Genomic DNA, 21,731 nt, shown 5'->3' with positions numbered 1-21,731 from the left:
ATTAAATGTCCACACGCTCCCATCCAGCAATTCAATCTGCAGGTTTGAAATGTCCACGTGGGCACACAGACACATGTGGAAGGATGTTCTCTGCCACACTGTGTCTAACTGTAAGCAATATATGGAATCTTGTATACTATGAAATCTTAATATACATGGAATGTACAGGGCAAGTAGAAAGAATAAGGTAGATCTCTACATACATATGGACAAAGACAAAGTTCCAAGACCCATTTTTAAGTATAAAAAGTCAAGTTGCTGAATAGGTACAAAATGCCCTATTTGTAAAATATGTATTAGGAAAAATTTAACACGAAAACTTACATCTTACATGCATGTAACTTATGTGAGTACTTGTCAATAAATGTAAAGAAAGAGAAATAGAAAAACACATCCCAAACTGGTAACAGCTCTTACTTTAGGGCTAAGAGATTAAAGATGGAGATGGAAAGAGATCAAAGAGGATCCATTTTGTTTAAATTTCGTACATGAATTTTTTAAAGGCTGTATGCATGGACTACAACTAAAATAAATATAAAAGAGGGGGAACCTGGGTGGCTCAGTGGGTTAAGCATCTGCCTATGACAGATTGAGCCCCCTGTTCGGCTCCCTGATCAGCGCGGAGACTGCTTCTCCTTCTCCCTCTGCTGCTCTCCCTGCTTGTGCTCTCTCTCTCTCAAATAAATAAATTTTTTAAATTAAATATAAAAGAATACATTTCTAAAACCAGCTCAATTTGACCAAAACGAATCATTATTTCCCCCTATTAAACTGCTTTTCTCCCACACTTCCTAATTCTGATAATCAACAAAATATTCCCATACAGCTCCTACTATCCATGTAATACAATTAAAAAACTACAGTATTGGGTGCCTGGCTGGCTCCCTCGGTGGGGCATGCAACTCTTGATCTAGGGGTTGTGAGCTGGAGCCCCACGTTGGGTACAGAGATCACTTAAAAATAAAAACTAAAAAATCTTTTTAAAAAATGGTATGGGGCGCCTGGGTGGCTCAGTGGTTAAGCGTCTGCCTTCAGCTCAGGTCATGATCCCAGGGTCCTGGGATCGAGCCCCGCATGGGTCTCCCTGCTCCGTAGGGAGCCTGCTTCTCCCTCTCCTTCTGCTGTTCCCCCTGCTTGAGCTCGCTCGCTCTCTGTCAAAGAACTAAATAAAATCTTTTTTAAAAATGGTATAGTGCTTTCAAGGCCTGGGTATCTAAGAGAGTTTGCGTCCAATCAGTATATCAAAAGCTTAGAAAGGGTTGGGTTTGCTTATTTTTTAAAGAGCAAGTATCAATTCTGTAGGCATCACTAGGGTTCTATATAGTTTCCTCCCAGGGATGCGGAAAGAGAAAGGGCTGGCTCCCAGCAGGGCCCAGAGCAGCGGGTGTGGTCTGGGAGGAAAGGGGTGGTAACACTGCGGGCGGGGGCAGGTCCCCACGAAAGGTGGGGAGGGAACTGTAACTGCGACCGCGTGCAACACGCAGCGCCCCAGGAGTTGCCAGGTGCTGTGGGGCAGTGCCTCCTTTTGAGCTGACTGGGTCTAGAAGCCATGAAGGTTTGGTAGGTGCTCCTAAAGGGGCCCGAGGGGGCGGCCGGTGGCGCGTGGTGGGCCGCGGCCCGGGGCAAGAGCCCTCGTCGCACACCTGGGTGCTGAACCGCCGCTGGGGGGAGGGGGGGGGCGAGGAGGCCGCGCCCGGGGAAGGGAAGAAGGGCTGGGCCAAGTCGCTCGGGGACGGCGGGGTCCCCGCAATAAGTCGCCCCCGCACACAGTGACTTCTCCAGCTCCACAGCGCCTCTCCAAAATCCGCACTGGAAACCCCTTCCTTCCGTCGCACAAGGCGGGTGAAAGGCCCCGCTGGTCCCTTACTCTCACTTACCTGCGACCCCGGACCTAACCCGAACACCTGCGGCACCTCACGCTGAAAAACTGGAACCCTCCTAGGCCACCTGCGCGCACCTACCCGGATCCACTAGGGCCGAAACCACTTCCGGTCCTCCGACGGGCTAGAAGGACGTAAACCCGGCTTGGGTATACAAATGGGTGACGCCATGTTGTACGGAACCTGCTGGGGCAGCTGTTCCGTCGCGTTTCTCCACTGCTGAACAAAGGATCTGTTAAAATTGGAAAGGCTTAGCATCTCTTCAGAAAAGGGGTGTTTTTGTTTTTGTTTCTGGGGTGGTATTTTTATTTGTTTTGGTTTTGGTTTTAACAGGAGAAGCCTCTGGAACCCTTACAAATGCAATATGGAACATCTAATTGTTATTACTAATTAGCTCAAGTAATGTTACTCTACTGCACTAATTATCTTAACTGTTAAATGATAAAGGTAAATAGGAGAGACACTTGTTTAAATAATGTATTCCTGATTAGCAGTGCATTTTATACTATTGCCATTATAATAATTATGCCATCTTTTATAACAAGAACCACAATACCTTATGTTTATATTTAAAATCATTCATTCAACTAGTCTTCATCAGTAACTATTATATGTGAAGAGGCTAATGTGTGCTGGGTATTGTTACTCTGCCATAGAAAGTGTAACAGAAGGAGAGATGAGATGAGCATAAAGAATATAAGGTATAATAATAGCTGCCATTTGTTGACTATGTACACACAGTGTGCTAGGAAATTGTTTGATGTATTTTATCTCATTTAATCCTCAAAACGACCTCCTGAAGCAGGACTATTATTTGTGACATTTTAAACAAAATGGAGAGGGATGCCAGAGTGGCTCAGTCGGTTAAATGTCTGCCTTCCGCTCAGGTCATGATCCCAGGGTCCTGGGATTGAGTCCCACATTGGGCTCCCTGCTTAGTGGAGAGCCTGCTTCTCTCTCTGCCTGCTGCTTTCCCTGCGTGTGCTTTCTCTCTCTCTCTCTCTCTCTGTCAAATAAATAAAAATAAAATCTTAAAAAAAAAAAAAAGAAAGAAAGAAAAAGTTTTACCTCTCCTTTAACTCCCTAAAATAATTTAGAATGGGAGTCTGGCCCAGAAAAAGAGCTATTACCAGAGATAACTTTTAATAACTTTTAATGTATCGCAGGGCAAATATCTAATTACCAAATATTGGCTCTTCTTCTTGTCCTGTGAATGGCCCTCCTCCCATTTGAAGCCCCAGGGCCCTATCCTGTTCTATAGCTTAGGATGGCATATGAGCCTCAATTGCCTGGCTTGTCCTTGGGTCTCATTCTTATGTACATAATTACATTTGTTTTCTCCTGTTAATCTGTCTTATGTCAATTTAATTAATAGACCAGCCAGAAAAATCTAGAAGGATAGAGAAAAAAGATTTCCTCCCCTACACCATAATAAACTGTCTGGGTCCATAAGCAATCACCCTAAATGAAAGGTCCAATCCAACAAGCCCCATCTGTGCATAAAGTCTTCCCAGTCAGCTTTTTAGTAGCTCACTCTTTGTCTTAGTCTATTTAGGCTACTGTAACAAAATACCATTGAGTAGGTGGCTTATAAACAACAAAAATTGATTTCTCGTAGTTTTGGACTCTGGGAAGTCCATGATCAAGGTGCTGGCAGATTTATTTTCTGGTGAGTGCCTGCTGTCTTCTTTATAGACTGCTGTCTTTTCATTGTGCCCTCACTTGGCCAAGGGATAAGGAGCTCTCATGGGCCTCTTTTATAAGGCACTAATCTCATTTATGAGGGAGTCCGCTCTCATGACCACATCACTTCTCAAAGCCCCCACCTCTTGATACCATTATACTGGGCGTCAGTTTTCAACACATGAATTTTGAGAAGACACAAAGCATTCAGTCAATAATATCTACATAGGTAATGATATCCAAGAATAACCAGCCATTGCAGAAATATCTTCAACACCATTAATTAACATTTTCTTTTTTTTTTTAAGAGAGAGAGAGCATGTGCATGAGGAGGGGAGGGACTGAGGGAGAGGAGGAGAGAGAATCTTAAACAGACTCCACACTCAGCACAGAGGCCAAAACAGGGCTCAATCTCACAACTCTGAGGTCGTGACCTAAGTCGAAATCAAGAGTCATGCTTAACCAACTGAGCCATCCAGGTGCCCCATTAATTAACATTTTCTAAGGAACAGGTATAGAACTCTGCACCCAGCATTTTGAGAACACAAATACTTTTAAAACTTACAAGGAAGATTTAAGAAAATTACATTTGATTTAGGCCATTGAGCAACTTTCTACAAATTGCAAAAAATTGGTATCACACAGATCTCATTCTCTGATCATATTACAATTAAGTTAGAAGTCAATAATAAAATGATTATTTTTAAAACTATATTTAGAAATTTAAAAAACATATATTTTTAAAAGCTTTTATTTATGTATTTAAGAGAGAGACAGAGAAAGCACAAGCAGGGGGAAGGAGCAGAGGGAGAGGGACAAGCAGACTCCCCACTGAGCGGGGACACCGGGCTTGATCCCAGGACCCTGAGATCATGACCTGAGCCAAAGTCAGCTGCTTAACCGACTGAGCCACCCAGGTGCTCCTGGACATTTAAAAAACATCTTAATAGGGGCACCTGGGTGGCTCAGTCGTTAAGCGTCTACCTTTGGCTCAGGGCGTGATCCCATAGCCCTGGGATCAAGCCCCGCATCCAGCTCCCTGCTCCGCTGGGAGCCTGCTTCTTCCTTTCCCACTTCCCCTGCTTGTGTTCCCTCTCTCGCTGGCTGTCTTTCTCTCTGTCAAATAAATAAATAAAATCTTTTAAAAAAAATCTTAACGGAAAGATCAAAGAAGAAATCCCAATGCAAAGTTATAATATTAGATTTGAGAGGTAATAAAAATACTATATATGAAAGTTTATAGGATACAGGTAAGGTAATAACCTTATATGCATTTACAGTAGAAAATAAGACTAAAAATGAAATATATAAGCCATCATCCTAACACATTAGAAGAAACAGAAAAATAAATCCAAAATAGTAGAAGGAAGAAGATAAAGATTAATGAAATAGAAAAAAGATGTAATACAGATGCCCAAAAAACTAAAGTTAGGTCTTTGAAAAGACTAATAAAGAAAACAAGTTTCTGTGAGATTGATCTAGATAAAAGAAAAGTAGCAACAAATAAATAATATTAGGGCTAAAAAGGGGGATATGACAAAATAAGCAGAGATTTAAGAAACTAAAAAATATGATGAAAACGTTATGCCGAAAAAAAAAAAATGGCTAGATAAGAGAATGAAAAGACACGGCACAGACTGAGAGAAAATATCTGCAAACCCTTATATAATAAAGGACTAATATGCAGAATATACAAGGAACTTTTGAAACTCAATACCCAATTAAAAAGTGAGCAAAAGATCTGAACAGATAGCTCACTGAAGAAGATAAAGACTATCCAAATAAGCATATGAAAAGATGTTCAGGGGCGCCTGGGGGGCTCAGCCGGTTAAGCAACTCCTTTGGCTCAGGTCATGATCCCAGCGTCTTGGGATTGAGTCCTGTGTGGCCTCCTTGCTCAGCGGGGAGCCTGCTTCTCCTTCTGCCTGCAGCTCCCCCTGCTTGTACGCTCGCACTCTCTCCGACAAATAAATAAATAAAATCTTAAAAAAAAAAAAAGATGGTCAACATTGTATGTTATTAGGAAATTATAAATTAAAACGATAATTAGATACCATCATCTCATTGGCTAAATCCTTTTAGAATGGCTAAAATTCAAACACTGACAACACCAAATGGTGATGAGGAAATGGAACAACAGGAACTCTCATTCATTACTGGTGGGAATGCAAAATGGTACAGCCACTTCTGAAGATAATTTGTCAGTTTCTTACGAAGCTAAATACAGTTTTACCATAGGATCCAGAAATCATGCTCCTAGGCTTTTTACTCAAATGAGTTGAAAACTTAAGTCCACACAAAAACCTACACACAAAAGGAATGCCAGGGTGGCTCAGTTGGTTAAGCATCTGCCTTCGGCTCAGGTCATGATGCCAGGGTCCTGGGATCAAGTCCTGCATTGGGCTCCTTGCTCAGCAAGGAGCCTGCTTCTCTCTCTGCCTGCTGCTCTCCCCTTGTGCTCTCTCTCTCTGACAAATAAATAAATAAAAATCTGTTTTTTAAAAAAAAAGCCCACACACAAATGTTTATAGAAGCTTTAGTCATAAATTGAAAGCAACCAAGATGTTCTTCAATAGGTGAATGTATAATCAACCGGTACATCCATACAATGGGATATTATTCAGCAATAGAAAGAAATGAGCTATCAAACCATAAAAAGACATAGAGGGATCTTAAATGCATATTGCTAAGTGAAAGAAGCCATTCTGAGAAGGGTACATACTGTATGTTTCTAACTACATGACATTCTGGAAAAGGCAACAGTAAAAAGATCAGTGGGGCCCCTGATTGGTTGGTTAAGTGCCTGACTCTTGATTTTGGCTCAAGTCATAATCATGATGGTCATGGGATCGAGCCCTGCTTCAGGCTCTGTGCTGAGTACTGAGCGTGGAGCCTGTTTGAGATTTTACTCTCTCCCTCTCCCACCCTTTGTGTACATGCTCTCTCTCGAAAAAAAAGAGAGAGAGAGAGAAAGAAAAAGAAAGATCAGTGCCTTGCGGGGGTTCCTGGGGAGGAAAGAAGAGGTGCATAGGTGGAGCTCAGAGGATTTTTAGGGCAGTGAACCTATTCTGTACGATACTGTAATGGTGGATGCATGACATTATGCATGTGACAAAACCCAGGGAATTGTGCAACACAAAGAGAAAAACCTAAAATAAACTATGCCCTTTGGTTGGTAATAATGTATCAATATTGGTTCATCAACTGTAACAAATGTGCACACCAGTGCAAGATTTAATAGTAGGGAAAACTGTATGTGTATGGGTGTGTTGGGGTGGGGGAAGTAGTATGTGGGAACTCTCTTTACTTTCTGTTCAAATTTTCTGTAAACCTAAAACTGCTCTAGAATTAAAGTCAATTCATTTAAAAATATTGTGCCATGAACTGCTTGATTTGTCTAAAAATGCTTTATTCATTTATTCATTGATTTTGAAGACACCTTAATGTCAAATACTGAGATGTCATATACAGAAAATTCAAGAACTATGGCAGGAAGTGCTGTGGCCTACCCAATATCTGCATTCTCCCCTCTGCTTAGTGACAAAAGTCAGAGGACATTTTTAAAATACATTTAAAATTACATTTAAAAAATACATTTAAATTGCATTCATAAGTTTTTTTTCTGTCTCCCTTGGTAATAGGTATGGTCATGTGATTAAGTTCTAGCCAAAGAGGTATAAACAAAAGTTTTTGCACTGGACTCTCAGTAGTTCTTTAAAAGGGGACAGACAACTGTCACAAGCCTTTTTTTTTTTTTTTTTTTTTTTTTTTGCCTTTTTGTTGTTACCCTTCCGCTTATTTCTTGCTAGGACAAGGCCTTGATGGCTGGAGCTCCAGCAGCTCTCCAGCACAGCAGCACTTTGAAGATGGAACCAGGTGCCTAGGAAGGTGGAATGGAGAGACAGAAGCCTGGATCCTTGATGCCTTCTGTGGTTTCCATATCAACCCTCAACTACCTACCTCTGGACTTCTTTATATTAGAAAATACACTAATTTTTTAAGCCACTGTAGTAAAAAGTCTTTACTGCCAGCAGTGAAACCCAATTCCTAACTGACACACAAAATGAAAGGTATTAATAATGAATGCATACCTCTCAAGTCAGTAAAACCTGTTAAATATATGGGGCGCCTGGCTGGCTCGGTCAGTGGGGCATTCAGCTCTTGATCTCAGAGTCGTGAGTTCGAGCCCCACACCGGATGTAGAGATTACTTCAAAATAAAATATTAAAGGGGCACCTGGGTGGCTCAGTCAGTTAAGTGTCCAGCTCTTGATTTCAGCTCAGGTTATGATCTCAGGGTTGTGAGATCGAGCCCAGCCTTGGGTCCTGTGCTCAGTGGGGGACTCTGCTTAAGATTCTCTCATTCCCTCTCCTTCTACCCCCTGCCCCCAAAATGTGTGCACACTCTCTCACTCTAAAATAAATAAATCTTTTAAAAAATAATGAAATAAAATATTAAAAATGAACGAACAAACAAGCAAATGAAAAGTGAAAACACTTTATTGGATTTGTTTAGTGTGTTAAAGGTCAAAGCTTAGAGGAACCACTAAATAGGCTTTTTCTGAAAATGCTATTTCCTTCCATCAAAATTCTATCCATCCTTTCTGCCCACTGATCCCTTCTATAAACTTTAGTAATATTATTGGGTACCATACAGATTATAAAAATTATGTTGCTATGCATTCAAGAAGCTTATAAACTAGCTGGAAGGACAGAAGAGTATTTGTTAGCAAATGAGAAAAGATATCCTTTTTTTGTGATTTAGAGAGATATGGAACTTTTCTCTCTCCTAAAGAGCTGGAACAAGGCTACCTCTTGGAAACGAAGAGATTCATGAGGGCCCCTGAGAATGACGGTGAGACTCTCCCTGCTCAGGGACAAGTTCACCCAACAATAGGGGTTGAAAGGCTGGTGAGTCAACATTCCTTTTGTTTTGTAGTGAGTGGTATGCATGGGTGTTGAGCTGAATTGCTTTGTGGGGTAAAAGGATAAGAAATGAGAAGATTCATGGGACCAGTCAGAGATAAAGGGAGGAGTCAGCAAGGCTCCCAACTTCCTGGAAGAAAGAGAAAGATATCTCAGAGGAGAGACTTCTCGGGGAGAAAGAAATGTTTAAAGTATTTGGAGAGTTGACTGAAGTTCTTTGGTGTGGGGTGTGTACATGTAATGTAACCTCATCTTCTATCTCTCATAGGTAAGGTTCAGTAAAGTCTGTATCATTCTCCAATGTTTTTGTTCCAGTAAATTCTTTGGAGGAATGCAAATACGTGTTGAATTTTGTATCCATGTTTGCAAGAGGAAAAGCAAAGGTTATTTGCCAGCCTTCTGGAACAGGAGGGTAAAGGGTAGATTGCTGTCATCTAAGTCACAGAGCAAGAAGCATGAGAAGAGAACTCCAGTTAAAGATAATGAACTGAACCACATGTAACTCCACTTCTAACTGAAATCTCTCTTTAAAAATGGGAAAGAACACAAAATGTCAAGGCAAAAAAGTTACAGAAAAAGAAGACCACCAAAATGAGAGTAAACATAGCAGGGAGTCAGCCACCATCTCTATTATTTGGCAAAGACTCAAAGGCAGAAAGACCAGTGGGAAAGTTTTATAGTGAAAACAGGGATGGCTTCAGATATGCTCTGATTGGTGGTCATCCTTGTGGGGAAGCTGGAGATGGGCTAACTAGAAACCAGGCTTCTTACGTGATTGGTTTGGCATTCTCTGGTTGGTCTTGTGTTGGAAGTAGGGGCGAAATGTAAGAAAGCTGACTCACCAACAAGTTTTAACCATTCTGGGCTGCCTCAGAGGCTGTGGCTTGGCTTCCCAGGCTGGTTGTGGTAGAAGTTATGGGTCAGAGTTCTATTGTCATATATGGTTTGGCTACTGTCTGTTTGTATAGTCAGTCTCTTCGAGAACAGGAGATAAATCACTAACATCTTGGAAAACAGAAGGATTGTGGGAACTGACTTAGCAGACTCCTCATCTATCAAAAGACAGGCCAGGAGCACGCCTGGTTTGCCCTAGAGAAACACCAAAAGGCTCAAGGATTGGCAGCACTAGGTACCTCAAGAAGCAGCAGTAGAGTTGGGACTACAAGAAGAAGAATTGGTTAAACGTCCATTTCGAAAGCAGTTAAACCACCAGATTTCCTCCCTAGCTGCCAAGTGATTGCTCCTCCAGCCTCTGCAGAAGGTTTAGGATTGATGCCCTAGAGAGAACAATTAGAAGACACCTGGTCTAGTTAAGAATAGGGGAGCCATACAAAAAACATAAGAATTCAGTGAAAATTATTTACTTTCAAGACTTCCGCCTTACTTTCCCACATCAGCAACCACTGTTAGAAGCCAAGTGTTTAAGAAAAATTTTCATTTGGTTAAGTGTCCCACTCTTGATTTAGGTTCAGGTCATGAGCTCTGCGCTCATGGGGCGCCTAGTTGAGATTCTCTCTCTCCCTCTGGCCCTCTCCTCCATGCTCTCTCTCTCTCTCTAAAATAAATAAATAATTAAAAAAAAAAAAGAAAAACTTTCAAATAATTTTATTACGAGCATACATCAAAATTTCTTTACTATCTTGCAACAAGGGAGAAGGCCTAAAGTAGGATATTTCTAAATGGACCAAAAGATTACGGAGAAATGGAAAAGTGCATTGTTCTAAGCATACCCTTCCCACCTATCAGAGTCTATAGGGTTTGTGCCTTTTACAGTCTTTGAGCTCTTTTACAATGCTGAAGAGATAGGGGTTAATTTGTAGAAAACCGATAGTAGTGCAAACAACTATTGTCTTCAGAGTGCAAATAAATGCTCTTAGGTGACGCTTCTATTGACAACCCTGCCCCCCCACACCCCTCAATAAGCCAGCTTTGTGTCTATTGAGAAAATTTATTTCAACATTTTCTTAAAGATTTATTTATTTATTTATTTATTTATTTATTTATTTATTTTAGAGAGGATGGGGCGGGGCAGAGGGAGAAGAAGAAAGAGTCTCAAGCATCCTCCACGCTGAGCCCAGAGCCCCACACGGGGTGGATCCCACCCTGAGATCACGACCTGAGCGAAACCAAGAGTCCAAAGCTTAACAGACGGTGCCACTGGGTGCCCCATATGTCAACATTTTTGATGGGCTTCGGTATTTGTTAGGTCTTTGCGTTTTCCTTTAAACTGACTGTAACATCTTTTCCAGTTCCCTTATTAATTAATGGGTTAAATTAAATCTTTGACAGGTATTTATTTTGTATCTTCATCTGAGTCACAATTTTCCTTTTTTTTTTTTTTTTTTTTTTTTAACTGTTATCCTTTAAGAAGTCCAATTCAAAGATTTACTTTGGGTAGGGCTATTTGGGCAGAAAAGAGATTGGTTAGAAAACATTTTAGGGGTGTCAGGCTTGGCTAAGTCAGTGGAGTATGCAACACTTGATCTCAGGGTTGCAAGTTCGAGCCCCATGTTGGGTGTAGAGATAACTTAAAAATAAAATATTTTTTTTTTAAAAAAAGAAAGAAAATCATTTTAAATTAGGTACAAAAAGAAAAGAAAGTTTGGTGAAATTCATTACAATCTGAACTGAAAGGTGAGGGGGTGGATAACTGGCTTCTCGCAAGTTTTAATCCCTTCAGTTTTATTAGAATTTTGTGTGAGCATTTTATCGGAAGTTCTAATTTCTTCCTAGAAGGTGGCTGTAAATGACATCACTCAAAAAAACCTCTGCATCCTGGTTCTGGTTTGGATTTTTTTTTTTCTTTTACGGGTGAATGATTCCTGAAACTCCATTCCAAAGCTCTGTTTCTAAATACTTACTCCCAGTGGTCTGAGTGCTGGGCCTGATGAGAAAAGGACCTTGCTCCAAAACGTGAATCAGCGTACTGCTTCCTCCACTGAAAACTTCTACCCACAAAAATGTGCTGGCTGACATGGATGCTTTACATTCTGGCACACACCTTCACCTTATTGAGGACTGCTAAAAAATGATTACGGGGCACCTGGCCGGCTCAGTTGGCAGAACATGTAACTCTTGATCTTGGGGCCATGAGTTCCAGCCCCACACTGGGAGTAGAGTTTACTTTAAAAAAAATAATAATAAAAATAAAAATGCATTGGGGCACCTGGGTGGCATAGTCGGTTAAACATCCAGCTCTTTTTTTTTTTTTTTTAAGATTTTATTTATTTATTTGACAGAGAGAGAGAGAGACAGCCAGCGAGAGAGGGAACACAAGCAGGGGGAGTGGGAGAGGAAGAAGCAGGCTCATAGCAGAGGAGCCTGATGTGGGGCTCGATCCCACAACACCGGGATCACACCCTGAGCCGAAGGCAGACGCCTAACGACTGAGCCGCCCAGGCGCCCCTAAACATCCAACTCTTGATCTCAGCTCAGGTCTTGATCTCAGGGTCATGAGTTCGAGCCCTGCATTACACCCATGCTGCGCATGGAGCGTACTTTAAAAAAAGTAATAAATAGAATAAACATGAATAAAAATAAAAATGCATTTAAAAAATCAAATTGCGCAAAATGAAATGTTCTCAGCTTTAAAAAGGAATGAAATTATAATACAGGCTACAACAGGAATGAAACTTAAAGGTATTTATGCTGACTGACATAAGCCAGACGCAAAAGGACAAGTGATGCACGATCCCACTTATATGAGGTTGCTAGAAGAGTCAAACTCATAGAGACTGGAGTGGAATAGTGATGACCAGGAGCTGGGCATAGAGAGGAATGGTAAGTTACTGTTTATTGGGCACAGCGTTTCAGTTTGGGACGATGGGAAAAAATCTGGAGATGGATGGTGGTGATAGTTGCAAAACAATGTAAATACACTTAATGCCACAGAATTTAAACATGCTTAAAATGGTAAATTTTAATATATATATATATAGAGAGAGTCACAATGTAAAAATGATGAAAATGATAGATTTTATATTTATTTAACTGGGATTTTTTTAAACTGCAGACCAGCTAGTCCAAAAACTACACTTTGAATTGTACTATATTAGACTCCAGGCTTCTCAAACTAAATTTATCAACCCCAGCAGATCTTTTCACACGCTACAAGCGAGCTCCTTTCTGACTGCCCACTCCACATGTATTCTCCCTCTTTCTCCACTAGTCATTCAGTGACTAACGCTAGAAATCTTGGAATGTCCTAGACTCCTGCTTCTCCCTCATCCTTTTGTGTGTGATTTGAGCAATGCTTGTCTAACTGTGCTGGTTATGAAGAAACCCTCAGCCTCCTCAGCTTCAAAGCCACCATCTATGCTCTGTTTTATGGTGCTGAGACTGGCTCTCTGCGTTTCGCATTTTTCCTTTGCCAGCCTGGCTCTCTGTCAGGTTCTGCCAATAGTGGGAGATCAGAGGCAGGAGGAAGGGAGAAGGGACTGCTCCTTCCTGTTCCCTTCCTGTTTCTATCCGAGTCACCCAGGCAACAGTTCTCCGTGCCAGCAGCAGCAGTTGGTTCCAGCTCTGGACTCCTTTCCATATTCCCAGAACTAGCCTCATCATGCTCCTCAGAGACACCAGTAGGGGCGAGGCAGCAACTCTCCTCAGAGGCCTGAGTCGCAGCACTGCAGGCCCCCCCCCTGTGGAGCTACTGAGGGTTTAATCCCAATACTCCTGACCCTGACACTTTATTTCCCCATCTACTTCTTGCAATTACTACTTCTTTGTTCCACTTTCTCTTTTCAGTTCTCCAATGCCTGTGATATCTCCAATAACTCTTTTTTTTTTTTTTAAGGTCTGGGCTTTGTCCCATTTATTTATTTATTTTTGAAAGAGAGAGAGAGAGACACACACACACACACACACACAGTGTACACAAGGGGATTGGGAGAGGGAGAGAGAGAATCCTTAGCAGGCTCCACACTCATCGCAGAGCCAGATGTGGGACTCAGTCTCACAACCATGAGATCATGACCTGAGCCAAAATCAAGAGTTGGACATTTAATCCACTCAGCCATCCAGGCACCCCTCCAATAGCTCTTTAGATACATTTTCTTAGTTAAGATAACCCCTATAGTTTGTTTCTTTACTGAATACTGACTAATACAGAAAATGGTCCCAAGAGTGCTTCTAGGAAATAGACTTTGAGATAGAGGATTTGGGGTTGATTTATTTATACCCTTAAACTCAAATTCAGTGTCAAGCAAGTTGTCAATGGGAAATGGGATGTAGTGGCATCATTAGTGATCAACTTACCACCTGTAGTCATTTCTGTTGAAGTGTCCACTAAAGCAAATTCTTTGGGGCCACATATGACCATCTGATGGCAATGGTGACTTTAACAACTCTATGTTGGGAGTGGCTTCATTTGCACCCACCAAAGAACTTACAGAAGAAATGGAAAGTTCACGTCATTACACATTCGGTTCAATGACAGAGAACGAAAGTTTCTATGGCAGCCCTAAAGAATCCCTTATTTTTAATACCTGCGAACTAATCTTGCTGAAATCGAACATCAAATTGGAATTTGCAGATTTCAGAACTACAACAGAAGTTGATTTGATAGCCTTGCCAGAACTGTCTGGTGAAAGATAGGGCATTGATGGGAAAGGGTATGACACTGAAACTGGAATGGTGACATTTGGGTTAACTCGAAGTTAAGATTCTAGAGTGTCCACATCTCTCTGAAGCTCCAAAGTTAGACAGCCTTCCACCCCTTGCTTAAAAGCCTTGTAACAACGTTATGTGAGCGATGTCTGTTTTCCTGAAGTTCCACTCCAACCATTCCTTGTTACCTGTAAATCAGAGTTTCTCAACATGCTGGGCTATGGATAACCGCTGTGAGGAGATGTCTTGTGCATTGTAAGACATTTAGCAGCATCCCTGACCTCTTACCCCCTGGCTCCGGTGACACCTCCCCAAGCCCAAGTTGTGACAACCAAAAATGTTTTCAGACATTTCTAAATATACCCCGGGAGGAAAAAAAAAATCAACGCCAGTAGAAGAGCATTGCTCTAGATCCATAACTAGGGTCAGATCTCAACACGTTCCAAGTCTGACTGGGGAAGAAATGACTTGTGCTTATTATTGCAATATTTTGCTCATTTATATTTGCAGACTTGGAGAATATGTGAAAGAATGGGTTCTTTTTTTTTTTCCAGGAAGGCAATAAACAAGGAAAACAGATTCTAACACCAGATTTGGTTGAATTGTTAACCAATTCAATGCAATTGATGAGCACGTTTACCACAATTCTAGATTTAACGTGCTGGCTTGTGCAGCTGGAAATGGCACCTACAGGTGGTTGACTGAAACTTTAAGTAGTGGCTTACATCCAATGAAGTTGAGATGCAAGAACTTTCTGGTATAACTTAGAAGAAGGAATCCAAGGTCTTAAGGAGATAGAAAGGCTGGAGTAGATATATCATGTATGAATGGTCAGTCTCTCACTATGTCACCTAAGAAATCCCAGAGAACACTCTGTCCACTAAGGCACTGAGAAATATATTAGTGGATGGGCACCGGTATTCCCATAAGCTATGTGGTGGCTGTTTCCTGTAGATAGATTTGATGAAGGAAGAAGTTACAGTTGACATGGGTTCCCTGCTTTCAATGGAGATATGGGATCCTGGAGTAGCAGAGGTCAAAGACAATGTGGGTCAAGAGACAGTCTGTAGACTTCCTTCCAAAGACTATAGTACAGGGGGTTCCTGGCTGGCTCAGTTCGTGGAGCATGTGATTCTTTTTTTTTTTTTTTTTTTTAAGATTTTATTTATTTATTTGACAGAGAGAGAGACAGCCAGCGAGAGAGGGAACACAAGCAGGGGGAGTGGGAGAGGAAGAAGCAGGCTCCCAGCGGAGCAGGGAGTCCGATGTGGGGCTCGATCCCAGGACTCTGGGATCATGTCCTGGGCCGGAGGCAGATGCTTAACGACTGAGCCACCCAGGTGCCCCGAGCATGCGATTCTTGATCTTGGCATTGTGAGTTCAAGCCCCATGTTGGGTGTAGAGATTACTTAAAAATAAAATCTTTAAGACAACAACAACAAAGAGTATACTATGAAAAGAGGCTGGTAGGAAAGAGTGGCTTTACAATGTAGAAACCTGACAAAACTACCTCAGCCAGGTTATCAAGGCTGTAAGTCATGTTGACACTATATGCCTGCCTAAATAAACTAGGACTGCCATAAGAAAATGCCGCAGACCAGATGGCTTCAAGAACGGAAATTTATTTCTCATAGTTCTGGAGGCTGAGGAGTCCAAGTCCAAGGCACAGGACAATTCTGTGTCTGTCGAGAGCTCTTTTCCTGGCTTGTAGATGGCTGCTTTCTCACGGTATTCTCATGTGATGGAGAGAGAGAGAGAGAGAGAGAGAGAGAGAGATCTGGTGTCTCTTCTTATAAGGACACTAATCCTATTGGATTAGGGCCCCACCATTAATGCTTCATTTAATCTTAATTACCTTCTAAAGACCCTATCTCCAAATACAGTCAAACTGGGGTTTAGGGCTCAACATAAGAATTTGTGGGGCTGAGGGAAGACACAATTTAGCCCATTGCAATACCCTTTGGTAAAATTTGATGAAAATGGTGCTTTCCCTCTGTGGCCTTCCTCCTAAAAACACATAACCCCAGTCTAATGAGATAAACATCAGACAAATCCCAATTGAATAACACTCTACAAAATACTTAATTAATACTCTTTAAAACTGTTAAGGTCATCAAAAACAAGGAAAAGTCCCAGCCAAGAGGAACCTAAGAAAACATGTCAACTAAATATAAAGTGGTATCCCTGATGAGATCCTGGAACACAAAAAGGATATTAGGTAAAAGTTAAGGTAATCTAAATAAAGCATGGAATTTAGTTAATAATAATGTAATGATATTAGTTCATTAATTATGACAAATGTACCATACAAAATAAGATGTTAATAATAGGGGAAATTGGGTGTGGGATATATGGGAACTCTGTTCTATCTTCATAAGTTATCTGTAAAACTGAATCTATTCTAAAATAAAAAGCTTATTGGGGTGCCTGGGTGGCACAGTTGGTGAAACGTCTGACTCTTGGTTCTTGGTTTCAGCTCAGATCATGATCTGAGGGTCATGAGATCCAGCCCCACGTCAGGCTCCATGCTCAGCACAGAGTCTGCTTAAAGACTCTCTCCCTCCCCATTCCCTCTCTCTCTCTTGCTCAAATAAATACATAAATAAATCTTTAAATTAAATAAAATAAAAAGCTTATTTAAAAAGTAAAAATTTAAAAAAAAACAATGTGAGGGGTGCCTGGGTGAGTCAGTCAGTTAAGCATCTGCATTCATGATCTCAGGGTCCTGGGATTAAATCCTATGTTGGGCTCCCTGCTCAACAGGGAGTCTGCTTTACCCTCTCCCTCTACCCCTCCACCTGCTTGTGCTCTCTCTCTCTCTCTCTCTCAAATAATAAATAAATAAATAAATAAAATCTTTAAAAAAAAACGTGAGCACAATTATCATAATGAGTAGCAGAAATGAAGTGCTATTCAGAAAGTTTTGATATGCAAGAATCTTTGGCAGTGGGTGATTGATCCTGTGTCCTAAATTAAATGGATAACTTAATAAAATGTTATTGGAGTTATCCACTTATGATATGTCCTAGTAAGGCCCTGTGCTGGACCAGACATAAACCCTGGACAAAATACACTAAAAAACAACTCCCTGAAGGCACTGGAGAGTGAAAAAATGCAGATAGATTCTGACAGGGAGTCAACACTTACAAGAAATAGCGTGGGGTGAATTTCTTTAAAGTCTTTAACCTTAGGGCAGGCTTCAGCCAGTGCTACTTGGAATGTGAAAATACTGATAGAAAATCCAGTCTTTGTGGCCTGAACAACCAAAGGAGAGAACTGGGGGGAACCACAGCAGCCAGACAATGAGACGGGAATCCAATAAAGGATAGAACCAGAGAGAGGGAGCCACTCAACTCGTGTTTAAACACTGCTCAGCTTCTAGTGAACCCCTGAGCCACATATGCTCAGGGAAGTCTACAAGCAGCCCAACCAAAGGAAAAATAACTGAACTGAGATTTGTGCTGCAGCTCAGAGACAGAGTCTGGAGTTTGAGTCCGTCCAAATTAATGGCGTGCTTAAACAAACAGAACCACCACAAAATAAATCCTCTTTAAGGAAAATAACAGAATTTACTCTCCACAACAAACAATTCAAAATTACTTGACATTACTTGACACAAAGACACAAGACTGTGTATCACATCTTCTTAAAAGAAATGACAAGGAACCCACGTGGGCACCAATATGACACAGTTGCTGCAATTAGCCAAGATTTTAAAGCTGATATTAAACTATATTTGATAACGTAAAGGAAAAATGCTCATAATGTGTAAACGGATAGGAAATCTCAGACAAATTGAAATGATAGAAAAGAACAAAATGAAATTCCAGACCTGAGATATATGTATATGTATTATGTGTGTGTGTGTGTGTGTGTGTGTGTGTGTGTGTGTGTGTGAAAGCATGTTAAGAATGTGTGTGAAAGCATGTTAAAAAATTCACTGGGTAAGTTTACAACAGCATAGAAATGACAAAAAGAGTCAGCTTAGCTTCAAGATAGATTCATTGAAATAATCCAATATGATTCATAGAAATGATTCATAGGAAGGATCCAATATGAAAAACAGAAATGAAAAATTATTGGAAAGAAAAGGAACAAAACCTCGGAGATCCCAGGCAATAGCAAAAGCTCTGACGTATAACAAACTGAGTCCCAAAAGGAGGGAAGAGAAAAAGAGACAGAAAAAATATTTGAAGACACAATGATCAAATGATCAAACAATTCCCAAATTTGTTGATAGACATACATTTACAGGCTCAAAGATCTCAGCAGATCCCAAGTTACATAGATTCAGAGAAAACAATCCCTAGGCACAGCATATTCAGACTGCTGAAAACCAGACAAAGAGCATGTCTTAGAAGAAGCAGCAAGAGAAAAATGACTCATTACATACAGGAGAATGGATAAAAATAACCTACTAACTTTCATCAGAAAAAATGGAGGATAGAAGGCAGCGAAACACCATTTTTAAAGATTTTATTTTTAAGTACTCTCTACACCCAATTTGGGGCTTGAACTTACAGCCCCCAGATCAATTGTTACATGCTCTACCAACTTGTCCAGCCAGGTGCCCCACGGACGACTGTTTTTAAAGTGCTAAAAGACACTGACAATCCAGAATTCTATACTAGTGAGAACATCCTTAAGAATGAAGGCAAAAGAAAAACTTTTAGATTAAAAAAAAAAAAAAACCCAAAAGGGGGCACCAGCCTGGCTCAGTTGGTAGAATGTGCAGCTCTTGATCTCAGGGTTATGAATTCAAGCCCCATGTTGGGCATAGAGCTTACTTTATTAAAAAAAAATTAAAAAAAAAAAGGAATCTTTAAGAATTCATCACCAGCAAGGGTGTACTATAAGAAATACCGAAGGAAGTTATTTGAGCTGAGAAGAAATGGTACCTGGTAGAAAATCAGATCTTCAGAAAGAAGTGAGGAACATCAGAAATGCAAATATCTGGGTAAATACGCAAGAGGTTTATTTCCCCTCACAGTTAAAAAACAACAACACACGTGACTGTTTAAAGTAAAAATCGCCTTGTGAAGTTTACAACATTTGTAGTTGCGGTATATAAGACAGTTATAGTGTAAAGGAACGGGGGGATGGAAAATTGATCTGTAGACTTGCAAAGTTTCTACATTCTATATAAAGTGGTACAATAGTAATTCTAAGTAGATTGTGTAAAGTTAAGGATGCACATTGAATTATCTAGAACTGCTGAAAAGGTAATATAAGAAGTATAGCTAAAAAGATAGTAGATGAATTAAAATTAAATTTTAAAAATATTTAAATAATTAAAAAGGCAGGAAAGGAAAAACAGAAGAACAAAAATTAGAGGGGACAAATGGAAAACAAATAATGAAATAGAAGCCCTAATTCCAACCATATTAATAATTGCATTAAATGTTGATTGATTAAACACTTCAACTGACAGAGATGAGCAGAATCACTTCATAAAAAAGCAAACTCCACTATTTACTACCTATAAAACACACACTGTAAATAAAATACAATATAAAGGTACAGAGAGTTTGAAAGTAAATAGAAGACATGAAGACAGCGTAAGAAAGTGGAGTAGCTGTATTAATAACAGATAAAACAGATTTCAAGATGATAAGTACCAGAGGACACAAAAAGGGGCATTTTATAGCAATATAAGGGTCAGTATATTTGAAGACATCACAATCATAAATATGTATATCCCTAATCACAGAGCTTCCAAATATATGAAGAAAAAATTGACAGAATTGAGAGGGAAACAGACAATGCCACAATCATAGTTGGAGATTTTAGCATCCCTCTATAGGCAATTGATAGTCCAACGAGGTAGAAAATCATCAAAGACATTTAAGAACTGAACAACACAATTAACTACTTTGTGCTAATGGACATTAATAGAACTCTATGCCCAACAACTACAAAGTACCATTCTTTTCAAGCGCAAATGATATATTCACCAGGATAGATCATATGTTAAGCCATAGAACAAGTCTTGATAAATTTATAAACCTTGAAAATTTTAAAGAAAATTTCTCTGACACTGGAATTAAATTATAAATAACAAGACTCTTTTTTTTCAAAAAAAGTTATTTACTTATTAGAGAGAGAGAGAGCACGTGCACAAGCTGGGGTTGGAGCAGAGGGAGAGGGACAAGCAGATTCCATGCTGAGCGGGGAGTCTGATGTGGGGCTCAATCTCACAACCCCGAGACCCCGAGACCATGACCTGAGCTAAAACCAAGAGCTGAAGCTCAACTGACAGAGCCACCCAGGTGCCCCAATAACGAGATTCTAAGAAAACTATAAATATCTGGACATCGGTATACATACTTGTAAATAATCCACAAGTCAAAAAATCTAGAGTCATTAGAAGATATTTTTAAATGGATGATAATGAAAACATTTCGATATTTGTGGGATACAGGTAAAGCAGCACTTACAGGGAAAGTCATAGCTTTAAACATGTATAGTAGAAAAGAAGATCTAAAAGGAATAATCTACATTTTCACCTTAAGGAATTAGAAAACAAGAGCAAATTAAGCCCAGGGGAAATAGAAGGAAATAATGAATATAAAAGCAGAAATCAACAGAATAGAAAATGGAGAAAAACGGCAAAAATCAATGAAAACAAAAGCTGTTTTTTAAAAATTAACAAAGTCCACAAGCCTCCAGTCAGAATGACCAAGAAAAAAAAAGACAAAAATTATTTGAGGAACAGAAAGTTGATTTAACATGTGACAATCAACCAAAGTAAGTCACCTGTATTACAACCTTCATAGGAGTAACGTTGAAAGATAGGAGAGTGGTGAAGGAGAATCCTCTCAGTGGGTAGATCTCCAGGAGATATGTTTGGTTGTCCACTTTACCTGGACTGTGAACTGGCCAGAACACATCTACCCTGATTACTGGGTAGTTGCTAATGATTTCACTGTATGCTTAGAGACGTGGAAAGAACAGTGGCATTTGAAGATAAGTAGAAAGAAGGTATGGGGAAAGAGGTATGTGGATGGACCTCTCAAATGGGCAGATTGTAGTGATATTTGAGTCCCATAAAAATGCTCACAAAGGTCATCCATTGCAGAAGAGGCTCTCAATCAGATGGACAAGATGACATGGAGTATAAATGTGACTTTCTCCAGACACAACAGTGCTTGCTCAAGGAGTCCAAGTACAGCGTGGCCATGTTACAGAAATGAAGACTATGCATGGATTCAACAACATCAGCTTCCCCTCAATAAGTCTGACTGGCGAAGCCCCCAGTAAGCCTAACATACTTCCAGTTACGAACTTAGGGCTGGACCCTGAGTACGACATTCCCTGGGGCAGCAGTCAGCCAATTAGTAGCCAATTGGTTACACTGGACTCCTTATATCAGAGGTAACAGCTATCTGTCCTTATGAAATAGACATATATTATGGTATGGATTTATCTTCCCTGCTCATATGGTGCTTCTGCCAGCACCACATCCACGGACTTAAACGGAACGCCTTATTTACTGTAATGGTGTTTTATGGTGTTGCTTCTTCTTCTTCTTTTAAGATTTTATTTATTTGAGAGAGAGAGTAGAGAGGGAGAAGCAGACTTTCCACTGAGCAGGGATCCTGACACAGGGCTCAATCCCAGGACCCTGGAATCACAACCT

General features: G+C 40.4%; 1 protein-coding gene across 7 annotated transcripts in view; it reads right to left on the bottom strand.

Moving 5' to 3' along the window:
- EXD2 (exonuclease 3'-5' domain containing 2) overlaps positions 1–1,980 on the bottom strand; it is a 58,563-nt gene extending 56,583 nt beyond the window's left edge. For all 7 annotated transcript variants that reach the window (XM_087856059.1, XM_087856060.1, XM_087856058.1 and 4 more), the window contains exon 1: positions 1,878–1,980. The gene's annotated coding sequence lies outside the window, so the exon portion shown is untranslated. The remainder of the gene's footprint in view (positions 1–1,877) is intronic.
- Between the last annotated feature and the right edge of the window lie 19,751 nt (positions 1,981–21,731).

The sequence above is a fragment of the Ursus americanus genome, chromosome 26, assembly GCF_024610735.1.
Source record: "Ursus americanus isolate L20-20 chromosome 26, mUrsAme1.1.p, whole genome shotgun sequence".
Classification (NCBI taxonomy): Eukaryota; Metazoa; Chordata; class Mammalia; order Carnivora; family Ursidae; genus Ursus; species Ursus americanus.
This window is presented reverse-complemented; position numbering and strand designations above follow the sequence as displayed.